This window comes from Chelonia mydas, chromosome 1 (assembly GCF_015237465.2).
Source record: "Chelonia mydas isolate rCheMyd1 chromosome 1, rCheMyd1.pri.v2, whole genome shotgun sequence".
Lineage (NCBI taxonomy): Eukaryota > Metazoa > Chordata > Testudines > Cheloniidae > Chelonia > Chelonia mydas.
This window is the reverse complement of record NC_057849.1, coordinates 196,275,911-196,286,464: the sequence shown is the minus strand read 5'-3', so window position 1 is coordinate 196,286,464 and position 10,554 is coordinate 196,275,911. Positions and strand designations below refer to the sequence as shown.

Genomic DNA, 10,554 nt, shown 5'->3' with positions numbered 1-10,554 from the left:
CCGGGGCGATCACTTCCGGGCGGGGCGGCGGCTCCGCATGGAGGGGCGGGGAGAGGCCCCGGGCACCCGGCGGGGCGGGGGGGGCTCCCCTGGGGCCCAGCGCCACGCGCCCCCATCCGCCCCCCACCTCCAGACTCTGCACCCCCACTGGGCGCTCACCGCCCCTTCCCTGGCAGGCCAGCTGGAGAAGCCCCCGTCCCGGGCGGATGAGCTCGCCGGTGCTGAAGCAGATGAATGGAGAGGGGCAGGGAGGTTATTCACACGGTTTGAAATTGTGTTACTGCCTATTTAACTCAAACGCCCGATAAACGCAGGAGAAAAGGTGTCCTTGTTAAAGAGTCATCCAGCCTCCTTTTCCCATTTCAGGGCAGAGAAGGCTCCCCCTGCATATGTAAGCCCTCCAAAAGCAGGCAAGATCCGACTGTATAGCCCCGCTCATTTCTGAGATTAAATCATCATAATGGGGAGAAAAGAACCCCACCTTTCAGGCCTTCTTCCCTCTTGTAAAAATGACGAAAAGCTCAGACCCCCTTCCCCCACCCCAACCCCCCTTTGCAGTTCATCTTTAAGCTACCTCGCCTCTGCATTCTACAGCATCAGTGGATTTCAGAGCAGCCCAGCACTGCTCTGGCCGGAGGCTGGGCAGTGGCACATGAAAGAGAACTGGTTTCCCCTTCCAGCGCAGCCAGGGAGCTGAGCCGCTCTGGAGAGCGGTGGGCTGGCTCTTAAAGGACCTTCAACTGTACCGTGCCAAGTGAGGAGCGGCTTCAACACTGAAGCTCGTTCACCTGCACATCTACCAATGTGATATATGCCATCATGTGCAAGCAATGCCCCTCTGCCATGTACATTGGTCAAACTGGACAGTCTCTACGTAAAAGAATAAATGGACACAAATCAGATGTCAAGAATTATAACATTCATAAACCAGTCAGAGAACACTTCAATCTCTCTGGTCACGCGATTACAGACATGAAAGTTGCGATATTACAACAGAAAAACTTCAAAACCAGACTCCAGTGAGAGACTGCTGAATTGGAATTCATTTGCAAATTGGATACAATTAACTTAGGCTTGAATAGAGACTGGGAATGGTTAAGTCATTATGCAAGGTAACCTATTTCCCCTTGTTTTTTCCTAACCCCCCGCCCCCAGTTCCTCAGACGTTCTTGTTAAACCCTGGATTTGTGCTGGAAATGGCCCACCTTGATTATCATACACATTGTAAGGAGAGTGATCACTTTAGATAAGCTATTACCAGCAGGAGAGTGGGGTGGGGGGAGAGAAAACCTTTTGAAGTGATAAACACCCATTTTTTCATGGTCTGTGTGTATAAAACATCCTCACTGCATTTTCCACTTTATGCATCCGATGAAGTGAGCTGTAGCTCACGAAAGCTTATGCTCAAATAAATTGGTTAGTCTCTAAGGTGCCACAAGTCCTCCTTTTCTTTTTGCGAACACTGAAGCAGACAATGCAACTTTAAATGCACCCCAGAAGGGGGTTAGTAGGGATGGAAAGTAAGGGGGGCCGGGAAGAGGAAGAAGGTGACATAAAAATGGGTTTTGGCTGCCTTTGCACTTAATGCTTGTAATACTCAATTTAAAAATGGGAGGCAAAGATAATTATGATAGAACCCCTCTCCCCTTGTTAATTTCCTGGCTGTCAACCCCACTGTGGGTGTCGGGATTTCTGTTTTTTTTATTCGGGAGGTTTTATTATGCATTATTGGGAGTTAGTGCACAGCCATGTCATCACTATAAAGGTTCAACTAGCCCATCAGAATATGGTTTTGGACCATCAGTGTTCCCAGCCAGACTCCCAATAATAAGGATAAGGCAGATCCTACAAAAAGAAAAGGAGGACTTGTGGCACCTTAGAGACTAACAACTTTATTTGAGCATAAGCTTTCGTGAGCTACAGCTCACTTCATCCGATGCTCAGATAAAGTTGTTAGTCTCTAAGGTGCCACAAGTCCTCCTTTTCTTTTTGCAAATACAGACTAACATGGCTGTTACTCTGAAGCAGATCCTACAGTTTATCCATTTCAAATCAATGAAGGAGAAACAAGCTAGAGGTAGGTCTGTACTGGGTTTTTAGTAGCTACACAGATGTACCTGCATCAGTGCAAATTGTGATTTGCACCAGCAGGCTTTCTCTGGTTTCAAATTAAAAACTCCAGTGCAGATAAAGGCTATAGTTACCAACCCAGTAATAAAGGAAACTGGAATTACTTGCTCTGATCACTAGGTGGCAATAAAGGGGCAGTCAAACAGTGTTTTTTAGAAACACTATAAATTACAGACAAAAACTATGTTAAAAGAACATTTGCAAAGTTAACCACTCAAACGTAAAGAAATACCAGATTTACATTGCTTGTGCAACCTTACTTTGCGTATGTGCTTACCTTGTGCATATGCATTATGATACAGTCTTTATTTTGTCTATCTTCGAGTTTTATAGTCAAGTATCAGGGGGTAGCCGTGTTAGTCTGTATCCACAAAAACAACAAGGAGTCCGGTGGCACCTTAAAGACTAACAGATATATTTGAGCATAAGCTTTTGTGGGTAAAAACCTCACTTCTCCAGATGCCTGGAATGAAAGTTACAGATGCAGACATAAATATACTGACACATGAAGAGAAGGGAGTTACCTCACAAGTGGAGAACCAGTGTTGACAGGGCCAATTCCATCAGAGTGGGGTCCACTCCCAACAATAGATGAGGAGGTGTCAATTCCAGGAGAGACAAAGCTGCTTCTGTAATGAGCCAGCCACTCCCAGTCCCTATTCAAGCCCAAATTAATGGTGTTAAATTTGCAAATGAATTTTAGTTCTGCTTTTTCTCTTTGAAGTCTGTTTCTGAAGTTTTTTTGTTCAAGTATAGCTACTTTCAAATCTGTTATAGAATGTCCAGGAAGACTGAAGTGTTCTTCCACTGGCTTTTGTGTGTTACCATTCCTGATGTCCGATTTGTATCCATTTATTCTTTTACGTAGGGACTGTCCGGTTTGGCCAATGTACATCGCAGAGGGGCATTGCTGGCACATGATGGCATATATAACATTAGTAGACATGCAGATGAATGAGCCTCTGATGGTGTGGCTGATGTGGTTGGGTCCTCTGATGGTGTCACTAGAGTAGATACTGGGATGGAATAGGCAACGAGGTTTGCTACAGGGATTGGTTCCTGGGTTAGTGTTTCTGTGGTGTGGTGTGCAGTTGCTGGTGAGTATTTGCTTCAGGTTGGGGGGCTGTCTGTAAGCGAGGACTGGCCTGTCTCCCAAGGTCTGTGAGAGCGAGGGATCGTTTTCCAGGATAGGTTGTAGATCGTTGATAATGTGCTGGAGAGGTTTTAGCTGGGGGCTGTATGTGACGGCCAGTGGTGTTTTGTTATTTTCCTTGTGGGGCCTGTCCTGTGGTAGGTGATTTCTGGGTACCCGTCTCGCTCTGTCCATCTGTTTCCTCACTTCCCCAGGTGGGTATTGTAATTTTAAGAATGCTTGATAAAGATCTTGTAGGTGTTTGTCTCTGTCTGAGGGATTGGAGCAAATTCGGTTGTATTTTAGGGCTTGGCTGTAGACCCTGGATGTGATCTATCCTGGATGGAAGCTGGAGGCATGTAGGTAAGTATAGCGGTCAGAAGGTTTCCGGTATAGGGTGGTGGTTATGTGCCCATCCCTTATTTGCACTGTAGATCTCTTGTGTGGACTGGTCCAGGCTGAGATTGATGGTGCGGTGGAAATTGTTGAGTTTTATAGTGACACCCATCACTGCAGTAGCTGAGCACCTTCCATGTAAAATCAATAGTAGCAAAGCCCGTCACTGACTTAATAAATTCTCTGGTGCTTCTCCCTCTTGGGATCAAAAATCTGCTGGGGGGAAGGGGTTGTTGTTGTTGTTTTAAGTGATATTTTCTGGTTTGGTTGGTTTGGTTTTTTGGCTGGGGAAGGGGGAGGTTGGTAAGTGTTTGGGAACAGAATTATATGATCACATACTAAGTATTCCACAGGGCCCCTGCACAGAATGGACAGTGATCACTTAATGAGCACCCGTTCAATATTTTGTTTTCACCACGTTGTTCAGTGTGTAGCCCCAGGCCTTATTTACTGTACACTGTTCAAACCCTGCTCAGAAGACAGAATTATTAATTTCCTCCTACAGTATCTGAGAGCTTCACAAACATTACTTATCTTCACAAGGTGTTGTGGGGGGTATTGTTCCCATTTTATGGAGGGGGAACTGAGGCATAGAGTGATTAAGGTCCGAAGCATCTCCTCATTTTAGTTGCCTGATCTAAGACACTTAAGGCGAGATTTCTCAGAGTATTTACCATTATATATTCAGGCTCTGCTCCCACAGACTACACTTGCAGCTGTGATTGCTCCACGCTCTGCAAATTAGACCCCAGGCTCTCAAGTCAGGCACCCAGAAAATGAGGAACATACAATTAGTGACCACTTGTGGAAAGTTCAGTTTGAATGAATTGCCCAGCAGTACATGGGAACTCCGCGGCAGAGGCAAGGATAGAATCCAGGTCTCCAGGGCAGCAGTCATCTGCTTTAACCATGAGATCCTCCTTTTCTCTTCCTGCAAACCTCTGCTTCATTCAGTACACACCTGCCAAGTTTTGCAACAAATGAGGTAGAGGTCTTACAGGCAAGTCTCCTGTACAACACAGCCCTGAGTCTTCCCCAAAGCAAGTCCATGCTGTGCACTGAATGAGGCAGGGGTTCTGTGGGAAAAAAATAGTACTGTATGTGATCATGAATTTAAAGACTGGATCATAATGTGTATGCACAAGGGGGCCAAATTAAGGTAGCACAGACAACCTTCATTCTGGCATTCCTGTCTCTTCTCCACCTCTGGCTCCTTGATCCAGTCCCATTCTCCCTGCCTACCCTGTCCCAGTCTCCACTCTTCAGGCTTCTCATCCCAGTCCCAGTCTCCTTGCTCACTTAGTCCTAGTTTCTCCCTCTGGCAATGGTGCCAATTAGGCAGGGGTGGGGTCAAACCCCCTCTCCCCACTTTTTTGTACTTGCTCAAAGTTCTATTGGCCGCTGAGCTGGGGGGAAGGGGAGTCATTGGCCCTACCACTTTTATACAGTGGTCCCTTACTAAGCCAGTACAGCTATTGCCAGAGCAGTCTGGAGTGGCACTCCAGCTGCGTGATCGTAATGCCACTGAAATTTGACCCAGCCGCCTCTCTGTACAGATGGAGGGGGCAGCTGATCCAAATATCAGTGAGGGTCATTGTGACCTGATGCATGGGGTCACAGTGCCACTGAAACTTGGCCCAGTTGCCCCTCTGTCCAGACCAGTTTGGCTGGGCCAAGTGGTGTTAAAACCTGGTGCATAGTCTGTTCTTGTACAGCAGAGCTCAGGGGACTTCTCCAAGAACTTGACTCCTGGTGGCACTGGCTCAAGGATCATGTAGTTAAGAGAGTTTGGAGAGTCCCTGGCTGAGGGAGACCTGGGATCCCTAGGGTGGTGGGGATGAACAGGGACTGAAACAGGGACCTTGCCAGGCTATCTGTGGAAAGCGCAGCAACTTCAATGTGGTAAATGAACAGCTGTAAAATTTTCATAACTGCCTATGTGAAAAAGGAGACTAAATCCCATTTTCAAAGTGACTTAGGGCTTGTCTACATGGGGAGTTATTTTTCCCCTACCAAATTTCAAGTGCCTGCTTCAGAGTACGGGGACCCTAGTGTTTCTCAAAGAAAAGGTCATTTGCAGAAATGGCTGGAGCATTTAGGGTGAAACTTTCCAAATGTATTCAGCCGAGGCAGACATTCAGCTTGAGAAATTTCAGCCCAAGTGGTTATAGTTTGGCAACTGATAAGCAACCGAAAACAGGGTCTTACAATGGGAAGTGTTGGGCAACCTTAAAATAGGTACAGCTATGAGCCCCTACAATAGTAGAAAACTGGGGTATATATTACACTGAGCATACATTTGCATGTGCCAAAAATCACTGAGGATATAGATAGCTGGGTTGCTGAACTGTGCCAAAGCTGTTGATAGAACCTATTCTGTGTTCTTCCCAACAAGCCCAGGTGTACGTTAACAGAAAAGTGTTCTCTGTGGTAATGTAGGCCTTAGTGGATCAATGCAGGAGATCCATGAAAAGGTACATAAGGTGACCAGATAAAGTGCACAATGCCAGAATTCAAAAATAAAAAATAAAAGGCCGCACTTTCAAGAGTGAGCAAAATGGGAACTGCATTATCAGTAACCCCTGCCAATACTGATGGTGTTTCTGTCCACACTGTGCCCCTGGGTGACCCTACATGCCCAATATTTCTATGGCTCAAGAAATCTCTCTCTGACTTTACAAACCCACAGAGAACAAAACCCTACTGAGCAAGTGCAGGATGAGGGTGGAGTGTGCTTTTGGGAGACGGAAATTAAGATGGAGATATCCACTGATATCTCTGTATCTAATGTTTTTATTAGATGCCTGCTGCATTTTGCATGGGGATCTGAAAACATTTTGCAAGGGGATCTGTCAGTCAAGGCTACGCTGACCAGGCAGTCACACTGGCTCTGACCTATGTACAGTACTGCTAAACCGAGAAGTGACTGTTAACCTTGCTTGCAGTTTGTGGTTGCATGTAGTTTGAAACCGAGTGGGGGAAGTGGATGTAGGGCAACAGCTAGATAATATACTGTAATGCTGGTCTGTTTCGGTTATTTGCATTAAAACCACCCTTGTAAAATTCTCTGTAATTGTACTGTGCATAGTTTATAGATTATTTGTTTTTATGGTAGTGAGGTTGTTTTCTGGCTGTTTTTCAAATAACTTATGATGCAACAGGAAGGCATTGTTTGATTTGCATTAAAGACCAGTGTAACTGATGTGCAAAGTACACGTGACCTTTTGTTTCAAACCCGCGCTGTTTTATACTTAAATATGTGCAAAAGCCATACTAATCCAAATGTGTACAGGGGCAATGTTTGCCTTACGCATGCCTGAAATTGAGGTACTTATTCTCCTTCCATTTATCTGGCACAGTAAGTGAATGACTGGGGAAAGGCTGAGAAGGGCAGGAGAAGCTGGTGTAGGTGCCCATTGTGATAAAGCTGCAGTCAATGGGTGTGATTTTGAGCCCAATAACAACATCCCCACATCATCCTCTGTATGCTGCTATAGGGCCAGCCATGGAAGAATTCCACCAGTGCAGGCACTGCATCAGACAGCTGCAGGTTGTCCTTTGAGGCTTCCGCCACGAATAGAAGGGGTATGCATATGGCAGGGGTTACAGGAGCAGGGCCAGAGCACTACAGCAATACTGGGTTAGGCTGCTGCCCACAGGCAGTTCGGATTGGGCTGCTAACTTTAGGTAGCTCCCTGGAGCAGTCCAGAATCAGGAGGACACTAGGTGACTTTTAACCACCTTTTCCTTGCTTCTTCCCCTTCACACTTCCCCTGGGCTGTGAGGTTTGTGTGGTGCCTCTAAGAGTACATCTGCATTGGAGCTGGAAGCTGTAAATTCTAACTCAAGGAGACTTACCCGCGCTAGCTCTGAGCGAGCTACTGCACTAAAAATAGCAGTGTAGCCCCGGGGGTGTCAGTGGCTAGCTGCCTAGTGACTCAGATGGGATCAAACTCAGGATGTCGAGCCTGTCCCGCTGCTTGCACTGCTGTGGCCACACTTCTGTTTGCAGCACGCTTGCTCTAGTGCAGTTCTGGCTCCTAGAATCTGGCACGTAGCTGGAATTTACATCTTCTAGCTCCAGTGCAGACATATCTCAGGCACAGCACAGAATTGCCTCCATCTCTCTGTTGCTTCTAAATAGCTGTTAAACAACTGGGGATGAAATTCTGTCTTCCCTGTGCGTTGCTGTCTCCCTTCTTATGTATTCCAGCGTCAGTTCCTTGTCTTCCCACTGGTACCACTCTCTGCTTTCGCAGGGTGCTCCTACCTTTTTCAAAGTGACTGGCACATTAGATAGCCAGTCTGGGAGCATGGATTTTTAATAAATCTATCTATTCAGGGGTGCTACCATGTGACTAGAGAACAGCTAACATCAGACCTATATTTAAGACAGGGAAAAAAGTCACCTTTGTCCAGCTTGTCCTCATCCGTCCCTCCACAAATGCAAGTCAACACCACACCATTCGATTTTGTTAAGAGCACGTTCTTTCCATTTCTGGCCGAAGAGTTTTGTCATGGGATCGGCCTAGCGCGTTTTCAGTCTGCCCAGTGATCGCTTGTGGTCTCTGGGGATCCAGTCATTGATGTGTGTTGTCCACCTGTTGTCTTGACGGCGGACTACATGACCCACCCATCTTCGCTTTGCATCATACATCGCCTGCACTACATCGGTTACTACGTCTGTAATTGCACAGATCTATTAAATTATGAATGAAAGAATAATTAAATTCATGGAGATAAACGGAAAAAGGGAAATAATGCCACATGGACTATGCCAGACTAACCTGATATCTTCTCAAAGGAGGATAACTGATTTTTTAGGCAAGGGAAATGCAGTAGATCTGATATAGCTGGACTTCAGTAAAGCATTTGACATGGTGTCACATGGAAAATTATTAGTTAAATTAGGGAAGATAGGGATTAGTACAAGAATTGTGAAGTGGATGAGGAACTGGCTCATGGGGAAAGGACAACGGGTTGAGCTAAAAGGTGAACTATTAGACTGGAGGAAGGTTACTAGTGGAGTTCCTCAATCTTATTTAATCCTTTTATTTATGACTGGCATGAAAAGTAGGAATGCGCTAATGACATTTGTTGACAATACAAAGTTGGGAGGCATCGCCAATACAGAGGAGGATCGGAACATTGTACAGGAAGATCTGGATTATCTTGAAGACTGAAGTGACAGAAAAGGGATGAAATTCAATAGTTTGAAGTGCAAAGTCATGCACTTAGGATCTAATAATAAGAATTTCTGCTACCAGCTGGGAGCTCAGCAGTTGGAAGTGACAGAGGAGGAGGGAGATCTGGGCGTGTGCGCCAATCAAGGATGACTAGGAGCCACCAATGTAATATGGCTGTGAAAAAGGCAAATGTGATCCTAGAATGTATTAGGCGAGGCATTTCCAGTAGAGACAGAGAAGTATTAATGCCATTGTACAAGGCAGGGGTTAGACCTCCTCTGGGACACTGTGTGCAGTTTCGGTCACCTATGCTGAAGAAAGATGAACTTAAACTGGAACAGATGCAGAGAAGAGCTACTAGGATGATCAGTAGGTTGAAGGGCCTATCTTATAAGAGGAGACTGGAGGAGCTTGGTTTGTTTAGTCTTGCAAAAAGAAAGCTGAGAGGGGATATAATTGCTTTCTCAAAATACATTGTGGGAGTAAAACTCCAGGAAGGGAGAAGATTTATTTAAGCCAAAGGACAATGTTGGCATAAGAACAAATAGGTGTAAAGTGGCCATTAAGAAATTCAGGCAGGAAATTAGAAGGATGTTTCTAACCATCAGAGGGGTGAGGTTCTGGAACAGCCTCCCTATAGGAATTGTGGGGGAAAAAACTTAATTAGTTTTGAGCTGGACCAGTTTGAGTGTGATTGTACGATGGGGTTGCTTGTGATGATAGGGGCAGTGCTCAGCAGCCTTGAGGGTCCCTTCAGTTTCATGTCTGGTGTTCCTAAAATCTCCTGCTTGAGGGTTTTCATTTGGCCATCTGCAGGAGTCGAGAAGGGATTCCCCCCCCCCTCACACATTATATTTTGGTGGGGGGTGGCTCCTTCCTCTGAGGCATCAGTGATGGACACAGCTGAAGATGGCACACTGGATGAGGTGGGCTGGTACTCTCTCAGGGCATTCTCTCTCTCAGGGGCTTGCCTGGCTGGGTCTTGCTCGCATGCTCGGAGTCTAACTGATCACCATATATGGGGACAGGAGGAATTTCCCCACAGGTCACATTGACAAGCACCGTGGCCAATCACTGCAGTGTGTGAGTGCAGGTCACTTGCCAGGATTATCTGGGTGTATCTCACTTAATCATTTCCATGTTGCTGCGGGGGCTTCGGTCACTGGTGCACCTCAGTCCCTCCAATTCTTTGCCTGTGGTTCATAATACTTTAGTCTCGCGTGGGTTGTAATACCTTGGTTTAATTTTGGTTGCTGGGTTTAGTGTGCAGGGGCTGGGTGGTGTGGCTGGCCTGTCACATGCAGAAGGTCAGACTAAATGATCTGGCAACCCCTTCTTGCCTTAAATTCTGTGATTCTATGATCTTCATTTTATGCTACTTACCGTCATCTAATCCTTCTCTGAGCTCCCAGTCCCTGTGTGGTTCTGTGAACAGATCCTCTCTGCTTCCTGGACCCCCGGTGATTCATAAATAAGTAACTGGGCTGGGCTGGGCTGATCTCATGCTGAGCCTATGAAGCTTGTTCATCTGGAATGGGGGGGGGGGGGGGAACAGAGTTAGAAACCAGTGTGATGCCTCATAAAATCCTGAAACACCCAGGAAGTAGATAAAAATAACAATTTCAGTTCACTTGTGAAGTCCAGCAATTACTAGGGGGTCCAGTTCCTTTCTGTGTAAGATAATCAGTACACAGAGTGAGAGCTCATTGT

At 46.1% G+C, this 10,554-nt stretch overlaps 1 long non-coding RNA gene across 1 annotated transcript in view; it reads right to left on the bottom strand.

Annotated features, from left to right (window-relative positions):
• Positions 1 to 3,946: 3,946 nt before the first annotated feature.
• Positions 3,947 to 10,554, bottom strand: part of LOC122464167 — a 119,331-nt gene continuing 112,723 nt past the window's right edge. Inside the window, exon 5 of the long non-coding RNA XR_006288090.1 lies at positions 3,947 to 10,372. This is a non-coding gene — a long non-coding RNA (uncharacterized LOC122464167). The remainder of the gene's footprint in view (positions 10,373 to 10,554) is intronic.